This window comes from Vulpes lagopus, chromosome 4 (genome assembly GCF_018345385.1).
Source record: "Vulpes lagopus strain Blue_001 chromosome 4, ASM1834538v1, whole genome shotgun sequence".
NCBI classification, from domain to species: Eukaryota; Metazoa; Chordata; class Mammalia; order Carnivora; family Canidae; genus Vulpes; species Vulpes lagopus.
This window is the reverse complement of record NC_054827.1, coordinates 109,535,426-109,559,526: the sequence shown is the minus strand read 5'-3', so window position 1 is coordinate 109,559,526 and position 24,101 is coordinate 109,535,426. Positions and strand designations below refer to the sequence as shown.

Here is a 24,101-nt window from a genome sequence, read left to right as displayed (position 1 = left end):
TTTAATGTCATGTACTTCAAGGCTCTATTATTTGGTGGATACATATTTAGGATCATTATGTCTTTCTGGTGGAATGACTCACCAATAACTTAAAATTCCTTTCTTTATTTTAAAGATTTTATTTATTCATTCATGAGAGACACAGAGAGAGAGATAAAGACATAGACAGAGGGAGAAGCAGGATTCCTGAAGGGTACCCGATGTGGGACTCGATCCCAGGACCCTGGGATCATGACCTGAGCCGAAGGCAGATGCTCAACCACTGCGCCACCCAGACGCCCCTTAAAATTCCTTTCATTGTCATCGAGCCCTCCCTGGTTTTCACATACTTTTGGGATGACTTTGACCTCTCTATTTTCCCAGAATATCTTCAGTATCATTGAGTTACAATACATTGCCAAAGTATTTTGTTATACTGCAGCATATTGTATGTGTGTGCATACATTGTGTTTTTACACAATATAAACAATATAAACAGCTCTATATCAGCAATATAAACAATATAAACAGCTATCTGAAGTAATGTGTACTTCATAGCCTTGCTTTGTAAGATTTTATCATATACATAAATGTGATGGTACTCTTTGTATCCATTTGCAAACTGCTTTTCTCACTCAACATCTCCTTGTCAAGATGTGTCCATGTTGACACATACAGACACCTCATTGCTCTCAAAGGCTGTGTTGTAACCCTTTGTGTGAGTAAACATTAACAGTTTATCTGCGTCATGTGTTGGGAAGGCCTGTCTTCAGGTGATGGGCCTGGGAAGGGTCTGCAGCAGGACACGATGGCAGGACAATAAGGAGTCAGTGACTTCTTTTCTCTTCCTTCTAGTCTTCTCACCTCTCCCAGCCCCCACCCCCCCACCCCCACCCTACATACACTCATAGTCCTCCCAGGAGCTTCTTCTTTTCTGGAAGCTGTCCCTGCAATTTTCCCATGCCAGCTTTTTGTTTTTGCCTTGGAATGCTTTCTCTGCCCCAGTTAAACTGAACTCACCCAGCAGTACCCAGGGCAAATGCCGCTAAAACTCATCCTTCCCTGCTCTGTCATAGCACTATATCCAAAACTCTACAGAGTTCTTTGTTTCATTTTGCAGTTCTTGTATCTTCTGCCCCATTGGTCATGATTTGTTTTCTTTTTAAGGGTAGGATGATAATTTATTCATCTTTGAGCCCCATCTCCCTCAGGAACTACTCATCTGGCAGCATTGTGCCTAAAACATGCTGAGCATTTGATAAACATTTTGCAATCAACACATCAATGAACAAAGCCTCTGGCCTTTAAACAACTCCTAGGTGTCACTTCCACTCAGCTATGCAAGGACTCATTTGAGCATGCAACAAAATTGCATGGGACACACTGTCTATTTCCTTGGAGAAGTTCTTCTGGAGCCAGGCCCAGGAATCCTGCAGCCCTGTTTTGGCTACACCACTAGAAGCTTTCATGGATGCCAGGGAGAGAGCCTCAGAGGTGGAGGTCACCTCCACAAAATAACCATCTGGAGAAATCAGATCCCTAATGGCACAGATTTTCAGGGGTGGCAAGTGAAAGGTACAAGACTCCTGCCCTGCAGCTGGGGAGTTACCAAAGCACACCTCAGACGTTATGATGATATTCTCAAATAATAACTACAATTAATGAGCATTTACGCTAAGTAACCCAGGGACATTTCCTGGCACTTTACAAGCATCTAGTTGTAGCTGAAGCTGCTAATATTTTTAGGATTTATTAGGTCCAAGGCCCTGGGCTAAGTGGTCTATACAGATTATTTTTTCTTAATTTAAACTTCTCATGAATCCTATAAAGAGGGAAGTATGATATTACTCTTATTAGCATTCCTATTTTACTGAAGTTCAGGGAGGCACAATAACCTGCTCTTGGTCACACAGTAAGTGGCAGAGCCGGAATACAAACCCAGGTTGTTCTGGCTGTCTCCAAACGCCATCCTCACCCCCCTTCCTGACTCCCTTCCTTTATTAAACATAATTTTTAATTCTACAGAGAAAACCTGATTCTATTTTTCTAAATATCCAGACCGTATAAACAGAGTATAAATCTCCTTTCCCTTCCCCTTCTCCCACCCTAATCTGCATAGAATTTCATTTTTTTAAGCTTCTGACTTTGTTTTTGAAATTCTTTTGGGGTTAAGCAATAGATTCCCACAGCTTAGAGATCAAACTGCTGTGTCCACCTCTGTCCCTCACCGGCCACACCACCTGTCCTCGCTCAAGGGGGACCACTGGGTTCCTTTTCTGAATGGCCTCACATGGTGTCTTCATTTACTTACATGCTTTTACAGGCGTACTTTCTGATTTTTCTCACTTAGGGGCTCCAAAGATAGCACATGATATGCACTGCTTTGCATTTCAACAGTTGTTTATTAACCATTGTTCCATACCGTGTTTTGCCTCCTGGTTTCTGGGAAGGAAGAGAGTGGGATAAGGCCCAGCCTACATGCCTCAAAGGAGGCGTTTGTTCTGTGATGGTCTTTTATCTTCCTGCAGCTCACTCCCACCCCCTTGGCCCAGCTCCTCCGCTGCTGCTGGCATCACAGGCTGGGCCCCAGACAGCTAAATCTCCTCCCTGGTGTCCCTGCAGGTACCCCGACCCACAGATGGAAATTGTCATTACCTTTGGCCTTCCCATACGGCCAGTATGCATTGTGTGGCCCAGAAGCACAAGGATGCTTTCGATAGCAAAGGTCTAAAATGATGGCCTTCCTGATGTCCTGGGGAGAGTACATCTGGGAGAAGGCACTGCTGAAAGGAGACTGCCACCAAGTGGCTCCTGCTTCTTGGGGTAGAAGGAGCAGCAAGCTCAGATAGGCTTCTTCCTCAAGCAGTCCTCACACTACCACCAGTTGAAGGCAGGGCACTGTCTGCCTTCCGCAGCCTCTGCCCTTGCCAGACCTAGCCCTGCCCTGCTCCTTTATGCACCCACAGCCGAAGCAGTGACTCATCAGTGACCTTGATCTGGCTGCTTCCCCAGAAGGGCAATCACCAACACCCAGCCCCTCCCTTGGGAGCCGAAGCTGACAAAGCCATCTCTTGCCAACGCCCAGCCCTGGGCAGCCCCATCTGACCAGGAATTCCATCTTCAGGCAGCTTGACCCCAAAATTGAAGACCTGGTTGAATGTATCAAACGCTGATTTCAGAAACCACTGACTTAATGGTGGCTAACACTGCATCTGACGCTACATGTGATTCATTCTGATTTCATGGAGTAACTACTCGTGGAGAGCCCACTATGTGCCAGACACCGTTCTAGTCTATAAATAGAGCAGCAAGACAAGGTCCCTGCCCTCACAGGACTTAGGTTCTGGGGCAGCAGACAGCCAATCCCCATGCCAAATAAAATGCATGAATGTGTGCATTTGTACCATCAATGTGTGTGTGCGTTTGTATTGTCAACCAGGAACACCTGTAGATGAACAAGTTGAGTTTATTATTTGTTGTAATGACAGAGACCACACTCCACGGTACAAGAGTGTTAGAAGAACCTGCATAGGATTTAAGCTTTGGGTGGGTGGTTTGGGAAAGGGCCCATGGAAGTGGGGGTTTGCTCTAGACTGGGTGCTGTCAGAAAGCAGGGATGAGTACATTATAAGGTATCTCCATAAATCATATCTGAAAAAAAGAAGACCAGATCAAGGTCAAAGCTGTAATTAAATAAACAGCACTCATATTAACTAGAAGAGGTGGATGGTTGGTATTTTGTGACTTGAACAATGCTTATATTTGCTGTGTTCAGACATTAGTATGGAGTGGTCTTGTTTTTGTCTTGACCCATCATGGTCAAGAGTGACCTTGTCTGATGCTAATGTTCTGTGAAATTCTTCATGATCAACAGGAGAACACCTCACTGTCCATACAGGGCCAGCTTCTAGATGTCAGGGCTGCTTTTTGCTTTTCTCCCCACCCTCCAAAAATATATATATAAATAAAATTTCAGGTAGAAATAAGTGCTGTGGAATAAGACCAGGGATTACCGGGGTGGGGAATGTAGCAACTTTATAGAGGCGGTCAGGGAAGCCTATGTGATCAGGCAAAGTTTGAGCAAAAATCTAAAGCAGCAAGGGAGTCAACTGTGTGGCCATCAGGGGGAGGAGCTTTCCAGCTGGAGCCCCCAAAAGTAGAGGTCCTGCAGTGGGAATGGGTTTGGCTTGTTGGAGGCTTAGCATAGGGATCAAGGCTTCCCAGGCAGAGCAAGCGAGGACAGGAAGGTAGGAAGACGGTGTGTGAGAGACGGTCCAGGCCGGACCGGGGCAGGCCAACATAAGGACTCTGGCCTTCACTCTGAGATGGGAGGATTCTGAGGGGACCACAGCCGCAGCATATCCTGTTATTAAGATCCCTGTGGCTGCCGTGTTGATAGCATATTCTAGAGAGCCAGAGGGGAAGCAGGGAGATGAGCCGGGTGCCTGCTCTGATGACCCAGGGAAGATATAACAGTAGTTTGGAGCAGCCCGGTGGTGGCAGTGAACATAGTGAGACTGGATCGCTCAAACTGGACAGGGATTGCAGGTCGGTAAGGGAGGATGGCACCAAGACTTTTATTTGAGGAAAGGTTGAGTTTTGTAGTGTAAGCCCTGGGAGCTGGTTTTTTTCTTTTTTCCCCTTTGAATGCAGAGGCTTCAAAGATGGCTATCTGGAATAAATACATCACCAGCTACACACTGGCTGGAGATCAGAGCCAGCCCCTGACCCACCCACACCCCTGCACCGAGGCTTCTTTATTTTGGAGATCTTGGTTGGTTTCAATAACTGACCATTTGGGCCACTTATTTTTCCTCTTCCTGCTCTTTAAATTACAGCTTTTATGGTTGGAACTTACCAATAAAGAGTGAGCCCATGAAACCCTGGGCCCCCACCCTGGACCCCAATAAACACAGAACCCCAAGCCCCAGCTTGCTTGCATGCTCTCTCACTCTCTCCCTACCTGCATGTAACCTTACTGTGTGGCCCCAAGGGTGCCGTGTAATTTTCAGATTTTGTAAGTAATAAACATGTTTTCAAAGTTTCCTGATGGTTGCGGCTGAAGGGTATCTTGCAATCATAAGAGCCACAAGGGCCATTCTAACCAAAGCATCGGTAATTGACAAGAGGGACAGGGAAGGGTATCAGGAACTCAGTGGGGGCACGTTAGGGTGAGGGGCCTGCCCCTAGACTTCCAAGCCAAGACATGGAGTAAGCAGTTGTACCTGTGGGCCAGGAGCTATGGAGAAGTTGGGGTGGGAGTACAGATTTGGAAGTTGCCAGAGTGTATCCGAACATAAGGCACAGACAGCCCTGCGTGAAGTTCCCTGGAGCGAATGTAGGTAGAGAAGAGTCTTCTATTCTGGAGGTGACTCCAATACTAGTCGTCTGGGAACTGAGGGGAAGTCAGCAAAGGAAACTGAGAAGGAACATCCCGGAGGGCAGAAGAATCAAGAGTTCAATCAGCTGTTATTAACAAGTTTGCATTGAATTCTGTACATCATCTCAGAATTTCTAAGACTAGATTCTGAGCCACCAGAAGACCGGACAGATGTCGACGACAGGAGGAAAAGAAAAAGGTGTGGGCTGGAACTGTCGATTGACCTGAAGAACCTATTATTCCCCTCTTTTCTCTCTTGGTAAAGGCCCCCTGCCTCTGTTTGGAGAGGCAATACACTCATAAATGTAAATGGAAGTGTGCGTGTGGGACTTCTGCTTATCTGGAGCTAACACGGTTGGGAGGCGCACATCTGCTCTTCCATGCTATCCTTTCCTGCCTCTGCAATGTGGATGTTACCGCTGGAGTCCCAGCCACCATCTTGGAACATGAGGCAACTGGAAAATCAAGCATTAAGGGCGGCAGAGCAGAAATATAGCTCATGTGCTTGATAACTGTGGAGTTGTCAACCAGTTCCAGATTACTTAACTCCAGATTTATTTTGCATGAGCAAGAAACAAACTTCTGTCTTTTTAAAATTCACAGTTATTTCGGGTTTTCCGTCACATGTAGCAAGAGCTAATTCTAACCAATATGAGATTTGTTCACAGGATTTCAAAACTGTGTAGACAACTCGTGAGAGGAAGCAAGGATTCGGAGATGTCATGATCCCCACCCTCCCAGAACTCCCTTTTGCAGGGGGGTGGTCATAAGCAGGTCATTACAACACAGGGGTAGGGGCGGTGATATTGTTTATGTTCCCAGGTCTAGAGTGAGCACTGAGACAGATGGCAAAGCAAGCTTCATCTCCTTTCTCCTCTCAAATCAGATCGATTCGATAACTCAACACATGTTCTTGGTCTGATTTTTGTCCCTTTGCCGGCATTTGATTCTAATATATTCCAGTACCTAATTTAAGCCATGGAGCTGAGGAGGGGGGAAATGATAATGTGGACTCCATTTTAGACGCTTGGCACTTATAATCTCTCAGAGAACTCGAATGGAATCATAAACAATGGTTATGAGCTTGCTAGGAATCCATTTTGTATGTGGAGCTTCATCCAACCAACAATTATACAAATACTCCAGCTCTAGACAATTGGCGGGATGCTAAGAGTACAAATGCGATCTGTGTCATTTCTCTCATGGGCCAATTATTCTGGATGCCTCCTTTTCCCCTTGGAGGCATCTTAGCAGCACACCTGGCCAACGTCTTACCTCCGGCCAAGACTGCTCTTAATACCAGAACCCTCCTGTCTTAACTGTCTGCCCATCTAGACCAAACGGAGATGCAAAGCTATATTGAGCACTTAAGAGGTGTCAGGCCCACTGCATACATTCTCTTATTTAATCTTTACAGTAACCCTGCCATACGTTCAAGAATCCTCCTTTCGGGATCCCTGGGTGGTGCAGCGGTTTGGCGCTTGCCTTTGGCCCGGGGCACGATCCTGGAGACCCGGGATCAAATCCCACGTCAGGCTCCCGGTACATGGAGCCTGCTTCTCCCTCTGCCTGTGTCTCTGCCTCTCTCTCTCTCTCTGTGACTATCATAAATAAATAAAAATTTAAAAAAAAATTAAAAAAAAAAAAAAAAGAATCCTCCTTTCACCAGTAAGAATCTGACACTCAGCCTGAGCATCTGCCTCCGGCTCTCTCCAGGTCCTGAGGTAGAGCCAGGATCCAAACCGAGATGGGGTCTTCTCTGCTGTCCTCTCTCTCTCTCTGCACCATACAGTTTCCTCCCAGAGGTCTTTCCTGCTGCCACCTGGCACCCTGGATTCTCTTTTGTCCAGTCTAAACAGCCTTCCCACCAGTCAAAATCCCACCTCTCTTCCCAGTCTTTGGTGCGCTCCTCCTCCCCCTCTATAAACCTTCCTTAGACCTCCCACAGGTGTGACCTCTGCTTCCTGGGAATTCTGCGCTCCCCATAACTGGCTCCTACACCACCGAGGACCTTCTATACTCTACCAGGGCTTTTCATATCCTTAAGTAACCTACCTTATAATCGATCTTCAGAAGAAGGGAGAAAAAACATTTATGGCACACATACCTTTCCCTAGGAGTTCCTGTCCTTTCATTCCGGAAATAGGACTCTCTTTTTTTCTTTAAGATTTTATTTATTTATTTATTTATTTATTTATTTATTTATTTATTTATTTATGAGAGACACACCGAGAGGCAGAGACAGGGGCAGAGGGAGAAGCAGGCTCCGTGCAGGGAGCCCGATGCAGGGCGCATCCAGGGACCCGGGGATCTCGACCTGGGCGGGAGGCAGACTCTCAGCCACTGAGCCACCCAGGTGCCCGGGAAACAGGACTCTTTACCTGCCCTGTTACAGATGAACAAATTGGATACCCAGCAACCTGAAGCCGTGGGACAAGATGCAAAACTAGAAGGCAAGAAATAGGAATTATGGATCATTTCTATAATCTGCTTCCGTTCAGACACTACCAAATCACACGGGCTTGCAGCGAACGTTGGTGCAATGAATTAATGAATGGATGAATGAATGAATGAGCGAATGCCTCTTTGAAGGCCGGCTTACATCAAGAACTTAGGAATGGTATGGGTCGGAGAGCCGGAGCACCCTGAAAAAGACACATCCCAAGTACGTAATGGGGTTTAGCGGCTGCAGAAGATCCCAAACACTGAAACGAGCCCAGAGGACGACGAAGGAGTTTCCCTAACACTTCCACTACCAGAAGCGTGGCTCCGCACATCCGGTCCACAAGCGGCGTTTGCAACCCACAAAGTTCCGTCCTTCGGAAAGCTCTAGAACACCGACGGGTTTTGTTCCTAAACTTCGGCCGCGGGGGCGGGCGGGGGCCTGTCCCTTTAAGAATCTGGTCAAAGTCTGGTTCCTCTGCCCGCCCCGCCCCCCTCGCGGAGCCGGCGCGGCCCGGGCGCCCGCCCCTTTCTCCCGCCGCGGGCTCAACTACGGGTTCGGCCGCCCGTCCGTCACAGAGGCGCCGCTTCTGATTGGCTTCGCGCCGGGAGGCGGGGCGGGAAGGCCTGAGAAACTAGTTTGTCGGCGGCGCCCGGGCGGTACAGCGGCGGCGGCGCGCTCGGGCAGAGGCGAGCCGGGGAGGGCGGCGGCGGCGGCGGCGGCGGCGGCGGACCCGGGGCGAGGAGCGCGGCGGGCGGTGAGTGGCGGGGCCGGTGCAGCCGCGCGCCCCGGCCGTCGGCCCGGCCGGCACTTGTCACCCCGCCCCCGGCTGGGGACCGGCCTGCGGGGGCCTGCGCGCCCCGCCGTGGGGCTGCGCCGGGCGCTCGGGGGCTGCGCTCGGGGACAAAGGGGGGGCTGGGCCGGGCTGGGCCGGGGCGCGGCGGAATGAATTGGTCTTGCAAACGGGCGTTGCGCGCGGGAGCTACAACTCTCCCCCTGGGAGTGCTTGATTCTCGGAGTCCGCAGACTCTCTTTTTAAGGAATCACTATCGATCCTGGGAGGGGGGGCTGCCGGGCTCTGCGCCCGGGCTGGGCGAAGTCCCCGCGCACTTGCCGCCGACGGCCGGATGGCCGCCGGCCGCGTGCGGGGCGGGGCGGGGCCGGGGGTTGCCCGGGGCAGTGCGGCCCGCGTTCCCCCCCCGCCCCGCCCCCTGCGCCCCCTGCGCCCCCGCCCCGCCCCCCGCGCCCCCTCCCGCCCTGCCCCCGCGCCCCCTCTCCCCCCTCTCCGCCCGGGGTTACCTGGGGCAGTGCGGCCCGCGTTCCCCCCCCCCCCGCGCCGTCCCGCCCCCCGCCCTGTCCCCGCGCCCCCTCTCCGCCCCCCGCCCCCGCCCCGCCCCCTCCCTGCCCCCGCGCCCCGGCGCCCCCTCTCCGCCCCCCGCCCCCGCCCTTCCGTCCCGCCGACCCGGCCCGGGCTCTAGGGAGCGGCGGAGCGGCGGTCGCGCGCGCAAGTCCCACCCTCCTGCGCACCGGGCTGGCGCCCCCCGGCGGGTCCACCGCGAGCCCCGTCCGGCGCCGCCGCGCTCCTCCCCGCCGCGTGCCCTGGCTCCGGCACCGCATTGGGCACGCCCCCCTTCTTGTCCTCTTCCTTGGGGAGACTGCACCCCTAGAAGCACCGCACATTTTCTCGTGTGCTGCTGCTTCAGCATCCCCGAGGTGCATTATCACTCTCTTTGTGCAAAGAGAAATCTTCACGGGGACCTGATCAAAGGGATGGGGGTATGGAGGCCGACCTAGGCCCCTGCAGGTTTAAACTGGGCACTCTTGGGTCCTGCTGACTTGATTTGAGGGGGGGAAAGGCTCCCTGAGGTTTGGCCTCCCCGGGTGAGTCAGGGCAGAGAACACCGTGTGTCTGGGCCTTCTGGTTTCACTCTGGCCTGGTGAAGGGTGAAGTTCCAGTGGCACTGGGGCAGGAGGCAGGAAGCCCCGTCCCCCACCCCTCCGCTCTTATCGTGGACCAGGTTATGGTGAGGGTCATGTGGGGTCAGGCCCTTTGAGACCCCTGGACCTCAGCCTCTCCCTTCATAAGTGGGACGGATGCTCAGTGGGCCCGGGTGTGCTGTTAGGATTCCTAGGGGCTGTTGGGAAAGACTTGCATTTGGGGCCTGGGGACCGGTGAGCGGTAGAAAACAAGGTCCACCCCACCTGGGACAAATTTGGTATCCTCCTGAGACCAGGGGTCCTGGGGTCCCCAAGCTGTGCCTGAGGAGGTTGATGGAGTCAGTCTTCTGGGCCTGGCAGCTACCTTGGCCTTGAGTCATTGCGTTTGTCAGGAAGTGACTCCAGGGAGGTTGTTAAAAGGAAGGTAGAGAGAAATGGTAGAAACCTTCATCCTGGGGCTTGGGCTGCAGCTAGATTTATGTTAGTAGTGCACAGACAGGAGCTGTGGGCGAGCTACTCACTCAGCATCCGAGGCAGCTGCTGCAGCCCGATGCCCCTTAATAGCCTCTCAAACCTCTGGGCACCCAGTGTGGGGACGATTACCCAGGCCTGGGACTTCGTGGTCTGCAGTGAAAGCAGGCTCACTTCTTCCCTTCTACCACTCTGATGCGCAAAGGGGGGCTGGGAAGGGAGTGTACTCCTGAGTGTTTTGTTCATTCATTTAATTGTCTAATTGAGCATTGTTGGAACAGTCTTGGTAGGGACCCTATATTCTGGGAGCTCCTAGATTGGGGCCCTGACACATCAACATGCTGAGGTGTGCACGGTACCCCAGTGATAAAGGCAACAAAGGGAGCCGAAGGGCATGGGTGGCAAAGGCTTTCTGGAGAGATGATGGCATGACAAAGTAAAGATGAGAGTGGCTTGACAGAGCCCTGCTTCTGGGCCCCAGGCAGCAGGCTTCTCCCACCCACCCACCCACACTTCTCTCAGAAGCCAGTTCCTTGCAACCTCAAGGCAGGTGCAGGTTGAGGTCAGGGAGAATGCAGATGGGAGGTGAGAGAAAGGTTCATCTGATCCTGGGGAAGTCAGCAGGCCTGGCAGTCTCCACGAAGCTGGATGGCTACTGGCTGCAGCCTCTCTGCTCAGGGGGTCCTGGGAGAAGCCACCCCACCAGCCTCAAAGACCAGCCCGTGGCCTAAGCCCTCATCCGTCCGGACCAGCCTGCTGTGTGGGATGTGGCCTGGCCATGGAGGGGCAGACGGAGCTGGCAGGAGAAAATAGAGTGGCCAGACGCAAATGAATTGGCTGATTGAGATGCTGGTTTTCATCTAATGTGGTAAATTTCATAATTGAATTGCCTCAGGCAGCCAGAGCTATTGAAGCATTTTCCCAGCCAGAAAACACTTAGTTAGGACAGCTGGGGGGCCGGGAGGTGGGAGGTGGGGCCTGTGTGCATCCATGGCTTTTATTCACCTCATCCCTGTAGGGCTTTCCCTTTAGTAATCTGGGTCTGTCCGCAGGAATCCAGCCCCACCTCTGCAGCAGCTTCCAACCTCGTTTCTGGACCACCTGGTCCCCCTGAGCATCACTGCCCCTGTCCCAATTGAAAGGTCCTTAAAGCTGATACCTGTTCACCTGCAGGCACTTGCCTTGCCAGACTGTGGCGATGGGGATGGTGGGAGCAGAGATAGAGGTCAAGGATGAGAGGGCTTCCTGTTATGTCTCTTCCTATTACATCTCTTCAAGCACAAGGTCAGAGGAACGAGCATGGGCTCAGAGTCCAGATTTGGGTTCAGATGTTACTGGTGTGTCCGTGATCAGCCACCTCCCTCTGTCCCCTCCCTCTGGCTCCGGTAGACGGTGTTCTTTCTTACTGCTGAACTTTTTTCCTTCTAAAGCCCTGTCCATACACTTTGGATGAAAAAAAGGTAGGCATGTGTAGCTCACTGACCCGTTCTTCAAAGCTCTGTCTCTGTGATCTGAGACATCCAGTTTGGTTGGGAAATTTCACTGGATTCCCTCACAGTGGTCTCCTGTAGCCCTGGGATGTACACAGAGTCTGGACCAGGCTCGCTGGGCCACACCTCGTTTTAATGGGACTGAGGCCCAAGGTCAACTCCACCTCCTCACTTCCCACTACAGTTGGAACACTTACACCTGGAACATATTGGGAGAAAGAGCGCTTAGGTGGGGGTCTGGAAGTCCTGCTGCACCTCTTCCCTGACTGTGCTATTTTATGTAGGTCCTCCAAGTGTATGGGTGTCAGCTGGCTCTTCTCCAAAATGTGTGGACGCTCTTCTGTATGATACTTCTATTACATGTTTTGCTGTAAAATCCCAAAAGTTCTAACAGCCTCCGGTGTCATGTAATTGTATAGGCTTGAGTTATTTGCCTAGCCCTCTTGGGCAGGAAGAAGAGGCAGCCAGTAGAGATTGTGGAGGGACAGATTAGAAGTTAGGAGTCTAGACTTCCTGCTCTGCCTCTGATGGGTGCTGTAGGGCTCTGGGCAAGTCACTTTCCCTCTCTGGGCCCTAGTTTTTCCTCCTGTAGAACGAGAAGGGTATATAGTAGGCAAGCTCCTAGTTCTCTTTCCTCTCTTGATGAATGGAAACTGAGTCAGACATTCGCAGTTGCTCAGGCCTCCCTCAGCTCCCTGCCTCTGCCCACTGCCTTGGAGTCCAGGGCCCACGTCTAAAGGGCACACAGGCACTGGTACCCATGGATTAGGGGCTGATGAAGCCAGAAGACCAGGTCAAAGAAGAACAAAGCTGGGCCCAAGGGAATGTGGTGGGTGACTTACTTCCCAGGGTTGTTCTAGCTGGTGACCTGGGCAGCAAGTATGGAAGCACTTATGCTGGCACCCTCTCCCCAGTACCAAAATGGATGGGGTGGGACCTAGCCAGCAGGGGTCCCCAGGGCCTCTTCCAAGAAGAGAGATGGGCACAGATCTCCCAAGATTGGTAGGGATCATGAAGGAGCCCAGGGGGACAGGAGGAGTACCCGAGGCTCCTACACACTAGACTTTGCCAAGAAGGTGCCTGCAAGACCAGTTGGATAGCTCCTCCTGCAAGAAGGCGGGGGCTGAACAGGGCCGTGGGAGAATTGTATCTCTGTTGCCAGAGGGAGGACCACGTTCGCCTAGGGTGTCACTTCCCACCCACCTCTGCCTGCCAAGAAGATACCTTCTACTGTCAGCCAATCCATCAGAGTAGGATGTAGGGATAGGCTAGAAACAAAAAGCCTGGGCAACCCTGGTGGCTCAGTGGTTTCGCGCCACCTGCAGCCCAGGGTGTGATCCTGGAGACCCGGGATCGAGTCCCACGTCAGGCTCCCTGCATGAAGCCTGCTTCTCTCTCTGCCTGTGTCTCTGCCTCTCTCTCCTCTCTGTGTATTCTCATGAATAAATAAAATCTTTAAAAAAGAAAAAAAAGAAAAAAAAGTCTTGTTTATTTTCTACCTGTTCTCATTGGGCCCCCAAGGAGAGGCTGACCACAGATCAATCTAGGGTGAAGGGAATGAATTTCCTAATTACGGTAAGAGGAGCTTTGCTCACCCAATTCCAGAATGAGCTGCCTGCCAGGTTTGCAGTTGGCCAGGCCAGATTTGTCTGGGCAGGAGTGAAAGCCAAGAGAACCAGGAGCTCTTTTTATAGAAAGCCATGGCAGTTACATCCAGCATCCAGAGTTCAAGTTCTGCTGCATGCTAGCCAGGCCGGTGAGACCCTGGGCAACGAGTCCTTAACTGTGAATGCTTCTGTTCATAGCTTTGAAAATTCAAGGGAGAAAGCCATACAGCTCCATTCATGTAACAGGCTTTTGTTTCACACCTTCTGAATGGCTCATCCTGGACTAGAAACTAGGGAAAAGAAGTCAGGCTCAAAGAGACTCCTTTCTTGGAAGTTCAGCCTCTGGCATGTGAGGTAGATAGATAATCAGTGGTTGTGGTGCACTGTGGCATACTGTGGCACAGGGGGAGTGACATGTCAAGAGTCTGCCTCAGTTTCCCCATTGGAGAAGTGAAGAAGTAGACTGTTTCTAGCCTCCATTCGAGATGTGTCCAATGAATATTTTTTTGCCATCCGTTCTCTACCAGGCTCTGGGATGCAGCAGAAAACAAGGCAAGGTCCCCACCATGCTGGAGCCCCTATTGAACTGGGACCAGATAGACAAAATAAATACAGCTCCCATCAGGGCTGCTGGACGTGGATGGGGAGGAAAGGTCAAGGGGGCCTGAAGCAGGTCTCTCTGGATTGGTAACATTTAAGTGGAGACCTGCAAGACTGGACTAGGCAACCATGGGAAGATCTGAGGAAGCACATGCCAGGCAGGGAACAAGCGAGTGTACAGGCTGGGAACAGCATGGGCTGCGGAGGGGGATCTAGCCAGAGATAGGCCACAGCCATTGCACACCGTAATCTTGCTTTCTGGCAAGGCTGAGGAAAACATGTTCCTTTAAGTTGTTTAATTGTTTCCTTTGAAACTTCAGTCATGGGTGCCTGGGTAGCTCAGTGGTTGAGTCTCTGCCTTGAGCTCAGGTCATGATCCCGGGTCCTGGGATCGAGTTCTGCATTAGGCTCTCTGCAGGGAGCCTCCTTTTTCCTCTGCCTATGTCTCTGCCCCTCTCTCTCTCTCTGTGTCGAATGAATGAATGAATGAGTAAATAAAATAAAAATGAAACTTTGATAATATATCAGTGGATTCCTTTTATAAACAAACAACATGAGAGATGCAGCATGGTCCGGAAGTCTCTTTGGCCTTGGTATCTGTCAGTGTGGTTTGGTACATACCCTTCTGGCTGCACGATATTCCTGTGTGGCCCAGCACCGGCTTTCATCTTACTCTCTCCAGGGGAGAGAGGTTGTGTGTGACTTTTTTTTTTTTCTCCTTCATACAATCCATGAAATCATGTGCGTCCTTGACTATGCATCTTTCTGATTTTTAAATGTTCATTGTCAAAGCCAAATGCCTTTCCCAAAGACAAGCAGGTCACTCACCCACTGGAGTGGGTGTCTGGGAGCCCATTTGCCCACATCCTCACCCATACTTGATAATACTTGACATTATCCATGTTTTCACTCTTAGCTCATGTGATGGAGAGGTTATGATCTCATAACTCCTTTAAAACAAGCAGACCAAAAAAAAAAAAAAAAAAAGTGATCCAGTTTATCCAGGCTTCCTCTTTTTGTGTTCATCCATCTTTGTTTTTCCAGAATATCATGGTTTAGCAATTGCTGGCTCTGCCTGTGACTGATCTCCTGACCTCCAGCGAAGCTTCATCTGTGAAATGAGGCCCTTTTAATCCCTGCCCTGCCCCCCTGCCAGGCTGCTCTGCGTTGCGCATGGGAAAACATTCCTGAAAGTTCATTTTATGCTGAAAAGTTCTGCAAACATCATGGGTTTTACTAGTGAGAGCCAGAGATTTAAAGTCCTGAACATGTGAGTGAATCTGAGTGTTTCTAAACAGCCACCGTGTCTAGAGGAGGCCCTCGGGTGGCTTTAGGTGGGATGTCTGCCTGGCATCCCTCATGTGGCCTGAAAGAAAAGTCGGAGGGCTAGCTGGGTAGGTGTGTTCCTCCTTGTCTCGCCTACAGGAAGGAAGAAATGAACCAGGAGGGTAGAGAAGGTTCTCTATCCCATCCATAAAAAAGCTCTGAAAGGGCATTGATCACCACAGGCTGATCCCTCTACTTACCTGCTGGTTAGACCAAAAGTGGGGGCTCTTAGAACTTTATTGATTCCTATGTTTATTACTTTGGGGGTCCTTGTCTGTTTTCCTGTAACAAGAGGCTTTAAAAGAAGCAAAAGATTGACAAAAGGTCCCTTGTACTTGATTCAGAGACAGAAGGATGGGGAAGCTCTGGAGATTGGTAGAGAAGGAAAGAAGGAGTCTGGGGCCAGGGAAAACCACTCCCATATGGTTCCTGGGTGCCATCAGGCGCTATGATGGCCCTGGGGACACTTTAGCCAGGCTCTCCTGTCATTCCCCCAGTGGGCTCTAACAGCTCGCCTCCACCGCTTGAGGGGCAGTATCCAGGCTGGTATGAGCCCTGCTGCCCCAGGGATAACTCAGAAATAAGCCCTGGTGGAGATTTCTGTTATCCATCCCCTGCCCAACGTGGTTAGGACAGCTGCAGGGGACGGGAGGCCACAGAGAGGAAGGTAGACAGACATGGGAGAGGGTAATAGAGAGCAAATGCACAAAGGGACCATCGGACCCCAAAGGGCTTTGGTGGGGGGCCTCCCCTCATTGTACCACTCTGCAGCTAATGAGCAGGAGGAGGTGAGGAGGGTGGGGAGCCGGGCTATTGGCAAGTTTTCACATTTCTCAGACATTCCCTGATTCTGAAGGTTGGGTTTTTTGGGAAAGGAGTGAAGGGAGCATCTTGGGAGCTTATTTAAGGATGGTCCACCAGGGGCAGAGGCACGAGTGGCCACCTTTGCTGGGTGCCTCCTGCTGCCGTCCTGCAGTCAGATCACCAGGTTTCCTTTCAGGCCGTGAGATGGACTGGTATATCTATGCTGAGGAAGTCATAGCTGCTATTTTTACCACTCCAACTAGGACTTTTTACTGGAAGGTGCAATTACAAGTAAAATGTCAGGGTTTGGCTAGCCAGCTAAGTACTGGGAGGCTGCCGCAGGCTGAGGCAGGGGCCACAGCATGGTCAGGTGGTGTGTAAAGCAAGGTACTTTGCATGTGGACACGTACCTCCTCTGGTTGCTGAGTGGCTTCCTCTGAACCACTTGCAGTGTCTGGAGCTCTCCTCTAAGCCAAAAAGAGGCTTTTGCTGGGTTTTGCCCAGATAATTACACCTTATTACTAGCTGGTCATGGGACTGAAGCTAACCAGCTAAGCCATTCTACTCCTAAGTGCCCCAGAAGTTGACATTTTTGAATGTGAGTGAAATTATTGAAAGCTTCTACATGATACCTGCACTAAGTGCTAGGAGAGGACATGAGTAAGACAGTCCGGGCTCTCAAGCATCACAGATACAGCAGTTAAGGATACAGAAGGTGTGACCCCAGACCCTTTGAACAAGCATGTGATATGCTTTTCCTTTATATGCATTATGGCTAGAGGCCAAGCAGGGCTTATATTAGGTCCTGTTGCTATACAACAAATCACCACAAACTTAGTGGCTTAAGCTGTACCTATTTATTAACTCATAGGTGTATAGGGCAGAAGCCTGAGCTGGCTGGACTGGGTTCTCTGCTTAAGGTCTTGGACCATAAGTCCGAGGTCAAGGTGTTGACTGAGCTCTTACCCTGAGGCTCTGGGGGAGAGTCTGCTTCCTGGCCATTCAGGTTTGTTGGCACAGTCAAATTCCTGGTGATTGTAGGACTGAGGTCCCCCTGTCCACTTTGGATGCTGATCTCCGCCCCTAGAGGCTGCCATATTTTGTGCCACATGGCCCCCTCCATCTCCAAATCTGAAGTGGGGCACCAAATCCTTTCCTGCTGCAAATCTTTGGCATCTGCTTCTGTGACCTGCTGGAGAAAACTCTGCTGGAACGGGCTCCTCTGATTAGGTCAGGCCCACTCAGATAACCTCTCTGTTTCTAGGTCACCTGATCAGTTAGCAACATCATTTATTCTGCCTGCAGATTCCTTTGCCATGTGGGTGCCATGTCAGTCACAGGAGTCAGGCCAGGGGTGGAGATCAGCGGGCTGGCCATCTTTGCATGTTCTCATGCTGAGGCTCATGCCATTACAGGGCTCATGCCACCTGGGGCTGCAACAGTAGTATGAAAAGCAGCAGCTCTCATGAACTGAGTGAATTTTGTGTGCCCCATTGTGCTAAGCTCTCTACCTGAATTCTCTCCTTTAATTCCCAGGATAGTTCTTTGACATAGGGACAGTTCTCTTCACCCCGTTTTCCAGATGAGAAGACTGAGGCTTAGAGAATATGTAGTATCTGGGGTCAGTCATACAGGTACAGACAGCAGTATGGGGATTTGGAACTAGGGGCTTAGAGCCTACCCGCCCCATTAGGCAGTATCTCCAGTTTGATCCCTGCAATTTATGGAACACCATCCAGAGCCCGGTTGAGAGTTGGTCTTTTCCATCTAGCACTTAAAATATTTAAATACGAAATATGTCAGTCATATTGCAGGTTAATACAGCAGATATCGGGAACCTCTCACATGGGTTTGACAGATGTCTGGGTCTTTCTGATTCTTATTCCAGTGGATATTGTGGTTAATCCATTTCCCCTTCAGCCCTATTTACTGAGCATTGCATAATTCTAGGCAAAGATGACACAGAATACAGTCCTCTATGAGTTGGAAATTAAAATAGGGGGACAATATACAATGACCTGAGTGCCAGACAAGAAACACCACAGTGCTATAGCAAAGAATCAATGGGTATCAGAATGTTAATGGCAGGAAATAAGACAAAAAATGTTTATTTACTCACCCCCGTATCCCTGGTACATAGCACAGGGCCCTGCACATGGTATCTTGTATGGCCAGGGCCCTCCCCACGCTGGCTGCTAAGTCCAGAGGGAGGTGTAATGGTGAAGTGAGGTCTCATGGAGAAGCTGAGACTTGAGGGCAGAATTGGGATCAGGAGAACTGGGAAGGCCAACCTGTCTGCATGCATGGCATCAGGGAAGAGGGTGGGGGGTGGGCCATGAAGCTGGAGTGGGGGCAGACTGAACCAGGCTTGGATGTCCAAGCCGCATTCAAGGCTACTGAGCAGGAGAGATTGGTGGTCAGGAGCAAAGCATTTGGCCTCAGATTGCTGGGGGTGGGAGAGATTGGGGTCAGGGGGCCCCTCACAGCCCAGCGCACTGGAGGGAAGGCCTTACCTCATCTTCAGCGTAGGACTAGTGACACGAGGAACCCGGGAAGGAAGATTTAATGGAACTTGATGGCCAGGCAATGTGCTAAAAATATATCTATGAATGAGTCGTAATTTCTGAGCACCCATGTATTTGGCTATAAATATACACACATATGTAATTTCAAGAGACCAAGAATTATCAGCTGCAAAGCCCAAGGGTAGCAGCCTGTGCATGGCCCCTGTAGTTTGCTGTCTGAGGCCCTGCCCAGTACAAAGTACCCAGCTCTGTCATTTTGGGGGAGAATGAGGGGGTCTTGTGGTAAGAAGAAAGTGGCTGGTAATGACGGGAGGAGCTGGGGAGATGGGAAGAAGGGAGGCACCCAGGGCAGGTGGGGAGGCCAGACAGCCAGTGGGTTAGAGGGTGCTGGGCCCTGTGACCACACCTCTATGCAAGCTGGGGAGGGGGATTGAGATCCGCAGGGGCAGGTGATCCTGCTGTCACCCACACCATACTTTCCACAGAAGTTTTCCTCTGAGTTCTCAACAAAAACATGGCTAACATGGAGGATAAGGGAATTCTGCTAACCTGGTGTTCTCGAAGTGTGGTTCAGAGGGTCCCCGAGTTTCTTTTAGGGGTCCCCAAGGTCAAAACTGTTTTCATGGCAATACCAAGATGTTATTTGTCTTTTTCTCTAATCTCTCTGAGTGCATAGCTTAGTGAGCTAATGTGTTCCAAATGACCGTTGCACGGTGTTACCAAACCATGCATGGGTGAAAAATCCATTCAGAGTACAAGATAGACCAGGAGATCGGAATGTCACAGAGTACAAAAGTTCACCAATTCAGGATCAGGTTCCACGCTGCAATTAATCTTTAAGAAGCTACTGCCTGTCAGGTCTTGGTTAGTATCAAAGAAGGATATCCTAAATTATCTGAAAGGCTCTTAGAGTCTCTTTCCTTTTCCGACAACCGTGAGGCTGGATTTTCTACACATTCTTAAATGAAAACATTTTACAACAAACAATGCAGAAGCAGATATGGGGATTCAGCCACTACTCTCAATTTAAAAAACAAAACAAAACACTTTTTTGGGGAAAATACATCTATGAATGACTTATGTTAACATATAATGGATTTATTATTTTTCAGTTAACTAATGTACATTTATATTTTTCCCCAGTTTTAATTTTTAAAAATTCAAATTTAATTTTGATAAATGTCATAGGCAAAACCACATAAACAAGAGCCTCTTGGATCCTCAATCTTTTTTTTTTTTTTTGAAGACTATTTATTTGAGAGAGAGAGAAAGAGAACACGAGCTGGAAGAAGGAACAGAATGAGAGGGAGCAGTAGACTCCTTGCTGAGCAGGGAGCCCAGCACAGCCTGATCCAGGACTCTGGGATCGTGACCTGAGCTGAAGGCAGACACTTAACCCACTGAGCCACCCAGGCACCCCGCAGTCTTTTTTAAATTGCGGAGAGAACCTAAGACCAAACCATTTGAGGGTACTGCGCTGCCCAAAGCACCTGTAAACGGGGAACTAGCTGCCAGGCCTTGAGCCTAGCTCTCTACATTAATTTTCCCCCTTTAGTCCCTCAGCAGCCCGGTGAGGTGAGCATGGTTATTTTCACTCCCATTTTATACGTGTGGAAACAAGGGCACTGAGTATTTGAATACCAGCACAGGTCTCACATTATGGTTGTGGCAGTACCAGCAAGAGGGAGATCCCAGACTGGTGGGCAGGGGTGCAGATGCCTGACCCAAAGCCTGTATCACAGGTCTGGTCTGTCCCCAGGGCATCCACTGTCCTCTGTGGCAAGCACCCTTCCCCAGTACTAAGCCTGGCAGCAAGGCACACCTCTACATGCTTCCTGCTTTCCTGAGGCCCAGGAGGGAAGGTACAGGTCTGCTAAGTGGAAGGGGAGTGCTTGAGAAATCTAGGGTTTTCATTTAAAACACCATCCCTGTTCAGCTGCACACAGCATTTGTGGCCAGGAACGTTCTTTGTCTTCAGAAATAGTCCATATCCCGCTATTTGAGCGGGGACTTGGCAGCAAAACAGCTTTGAGTACTAAGGGTATCTGCACGTTTTTAAAATCTCTGAGCCTTGGTTTGCCCATCTGTACAGTGGGGACCCTGAAGAGGTATCTTAAGGATTAAGTGAAAGAATGCATTTAAAGTACCTAGTGTGTGATGCCTGGCTGGCTCAGCGGTTGAGCATCTGCCTTTGGCTCAGGGCATGATCCCGGAGTCCCTGGGATCAAGTCCCACATCAGGCTTCCTGCATGGAGCCTGCTTCTCTCTCTGCCTGTGTCTCTGCCTCTCTCTGTGTGTCTCTCATGATTAATAAATAAAATCTTTATTAAAAATAAAAGTACCTGGTGCAAAGGTTCATGTATGGCAGGGTTTTGAAAAAGTGATACTGCATCTGGCACAGAATCCAGCAGTTCAGAGTGATGAGGGGTCTCCCCTGTGATCTCCGGTGGCACTACTGTCAACCAGTTTCTTCCGCAGCCTCCCAGAAGTAGTCCGTGCACATATCCACATATCCACAGGTGTGTCCTGTCTCTGTGTGTGTGTGTGTGCATAGGTGGTCTGGTTTCTAGCATACATAAAAGACAGCATGGAATCCACAGCACTTCATGTTAGCATGGAAAGCCACCTTCTTAATGTGTGTGTGTGTGTGTGTGTGTGTGTGTTTGGCTGCATAGTATTCTCTATGAATGAACCACGGTTTATTTGGCTAGGACTCTTATTTATGAGCATTGAGATTGTTTTCTAGCCTTTTGGTTGCAGCTGGAAGCTCATGTGCAAGTGGAACCGAGGGCGGGGTTCCCAAGGAGTGGAAACGCCAGGGCAGAGGGCACCTGCATTTGTCATTTTGAAAGATAACTGCAAATTGCTCTCCAGCTGCACTCTCCTGCTCTCGGCCCTCAATGGGAAGAGAAAAGACAGAGCTGTGTCGTCTTGGGCTTTAGGAATTGAGGAGCGTTTTGATTCCAGATCAACACCAACTCTGACAGACTCAAGAAGAATGAACAGGGAAGAAGATCCACTACGAGGAAATGGCTAGTGCTTTACTCTTGGTATTTTTGTTGCATTTTTTCTTTTTTTTTTTTTCCTGTTCTATTTTGCATATCCATTTTCCTCCAAGACTGTTGCTCCAGGTGGCTCATTGAAAGTGATATCTAGGCCAGAGTGCTTTTAGTGGCTCCATCTGTAAGGCTCTGCGAATCTTTTAAGGGACCAGACAGGAAAAGAAAGCACCTCCCTCCGGATCCCCAGCCCCCCACCCCCACCCTCTCTGTTTGCCAAGGGCCAGGCCAGTCCTTCTGGAGAGGGAGGAACCCAAGACCGTGATGCAATGTTTGCTTTGGAGGGGACTGTTCTCTCTGCCCCTCTTTTGTTTCTCTGTCTCACTCTGGATAAGTGAAAGGAAACAAGTAATTTCAACAGATGGATGAGCCTGAGCGCCCTGTTCTCTGTCCGCTCTCTGATTAGAGCAGTGGTGTCCATTTCACTGGCCCTGCTCCCAGCTGGAGCAACAGCTGGGCTTGCAGACTCCCAGCTTTGGGGCCAGAGAGGTTCCAGGTGGTCCCCACCGAGCTGAGGGGGGAGCAGGATGTGGCACCTTCTGTCTGCCCTGCCCTGATGAATTTGGTACAGTCTACACCACCCCCCACCCCCCACCTCCCCTTAGCTGTAAGAAGCTGCTTTGTGCGGGGTGTTTTCAGCATGGTAAACAGAACTTTTAGGACAATGGCACATCAGACATCTGTGATTCTTCTCCAAAGATTTTATCTCAAGAGAATACAGTAATTCAGCATAAGCAAAAATGCTATCTGTTGGATAAAAACTTTTAAAACTGTGGATTAATGACCTAGATGGTGGTTGTATATTTCACAGACCTTGAAAGTTACATTTGGCAACCACAGAGACACTGGACCATGAAGACACTTCTAGCCAGAAGACTGGATCCCTGGGCCTGGGCACAGCAGGCTCTTAATCAACCTTTGTTCAATAGTGAATGAAGGATAGGAATTTGGAAACTATGTCCATAGATAAAAACAATGTGGAATTGAGTTCCATAACTGCAACAGTGTAAACTGGGGGATAGGAGGAGGAAGTAAGCCAAAGTGAAAATAGTTACTCTGCAGTTTTTCTTAACCTTATCACCTTCCCCCAAAACCTTTGCAGACCTTTTCTCCCCAAATGTGATTACGCCTCACATAAATGTTAATGCCAGATATACTGTGAGTCTGTGTGCTGTGTGTATAGATCTGTGCTTTGTATATAAAAAGAACAAGAGGGGCGCCTGGGTGGCTCAGTTGGTTGGCATCTGCATTTGGCTCCGGTCTTGATCCCAGGGGCCTGGGATTGAGCAGGGCTTCCTGCTCAGTGGGGAGCCTGCTTCTCCCTCTGCCTTTACCCCTCCTGTTCTCTCTCTGTCTCAAATAAATAAAATCTTTAAAAAAGAAGAAAGAAAGAAAAAGAAAAAAAGAAAGATTGATTTTTTTCTGTCCCCTAAGAACCAATTTTTGCTCCTTAGGGTAGTGTCCCCAGCCACCACCTCCTGACCCCCTCACCCTCAGGAAAATACCTGTGTTCAGGGTTGTAATTCGGAGGGATTTACATTGTTTGTGTCTTGCGCTTCCTTCTTACATTGTCTTTTCAGTAAGAATGCTGAGCTCCTGGGGGTGCCTCTTGGCCTGTGTCACTTGGTCCACGGAGCTGACACCGTGGGAAGACAGGGTTCTGGGTGAACGGGGTGCTGACTGCCCTCGGCTGTCGCTGCCGTGGGCTGGACATGTGGCCCAAACAGTCCCTCCCGAGGACTAGCTCCTCCCCTGAGCAAGATAGCTTCTCTTAAAACACAAAACCCTGCTGGTGAGGAGTTTGCAAAACCCTTACACTGTCTTCGGGCAGCCAGACTAGGCCTGCTCGGAAGCTGTTAGATCCTTTCCCTGAGGTGGCCTTGCTCAGCAGGGTGTCCTCCTCTGAAAAGGACACAGAAAATGACCCTGGAAGGTTGCTTTCTCCCCAGGAGCCTCTGCAGCGCACAGGAGAAGAGTGAATTCAATACACACCTTGGATGTCTTGGGGCACAGTGGCTTCATTCTCCTCAAGACGGCATTGCTCCGGGTGCATAGCAGCTGGTTGACAAGTGTTTTTGCTCCAAGGGGTAGACAGAAGAGAGTATCCGGTGGCTGGAACCACAGGCTGTGGTGCCCCCAGATCTCTCCTGTCCCCTTGGTGCGTGGGAAAGAGTGAGGGATCTGCACCGCGAGCAGCCTTGTGATGCTGGACACACAAAGTACAGCCAGGGAGCTCATCGCCCGGCGTCCAGCCAGGAGGCATGGGTGGTAGTTGTAGCTAAGGCCGTGGGGAGGTGGATGAGTTAGCACACAGAACAGTGCCTACGGTGGAGCAAGGACTCCATCACTGTAATTTAGTACTAGTGGTGGTGTTCCTGCTGTTAATCTCGGAGCTACTGTTCTCGTGTACAGGTGCCAGAAATAGTGGGGCATATGGCAGATCGTACTTCTGGCACTCGTGAGTGAGTGAAGCTGTGTG

The 24,101-nt window shown here is 50.2% G+C and overlaps 1 protein-coding gene across 1 annotated transcript in view; it reads left to right on the top strand.

The window, feature by feature from the left end:
- Positions 1-8,479: 8,479 nt before the first annotated feature.
- KLHL25 (kelch like family member 25) overlaps positions 8,480-24,101 on the top strand; it is a 35,395-nt gene continuing 19,773 nt past the window's right edge. The window contains exon 1 of the mRNA XM_041752334.1: positions 8,480-8,559. The gene's annotated coding sequence lies outside the window, so the exon portion shown is untranslated. The remainder of the gene's footprint in view (positions 8,560-24,101) is intronic.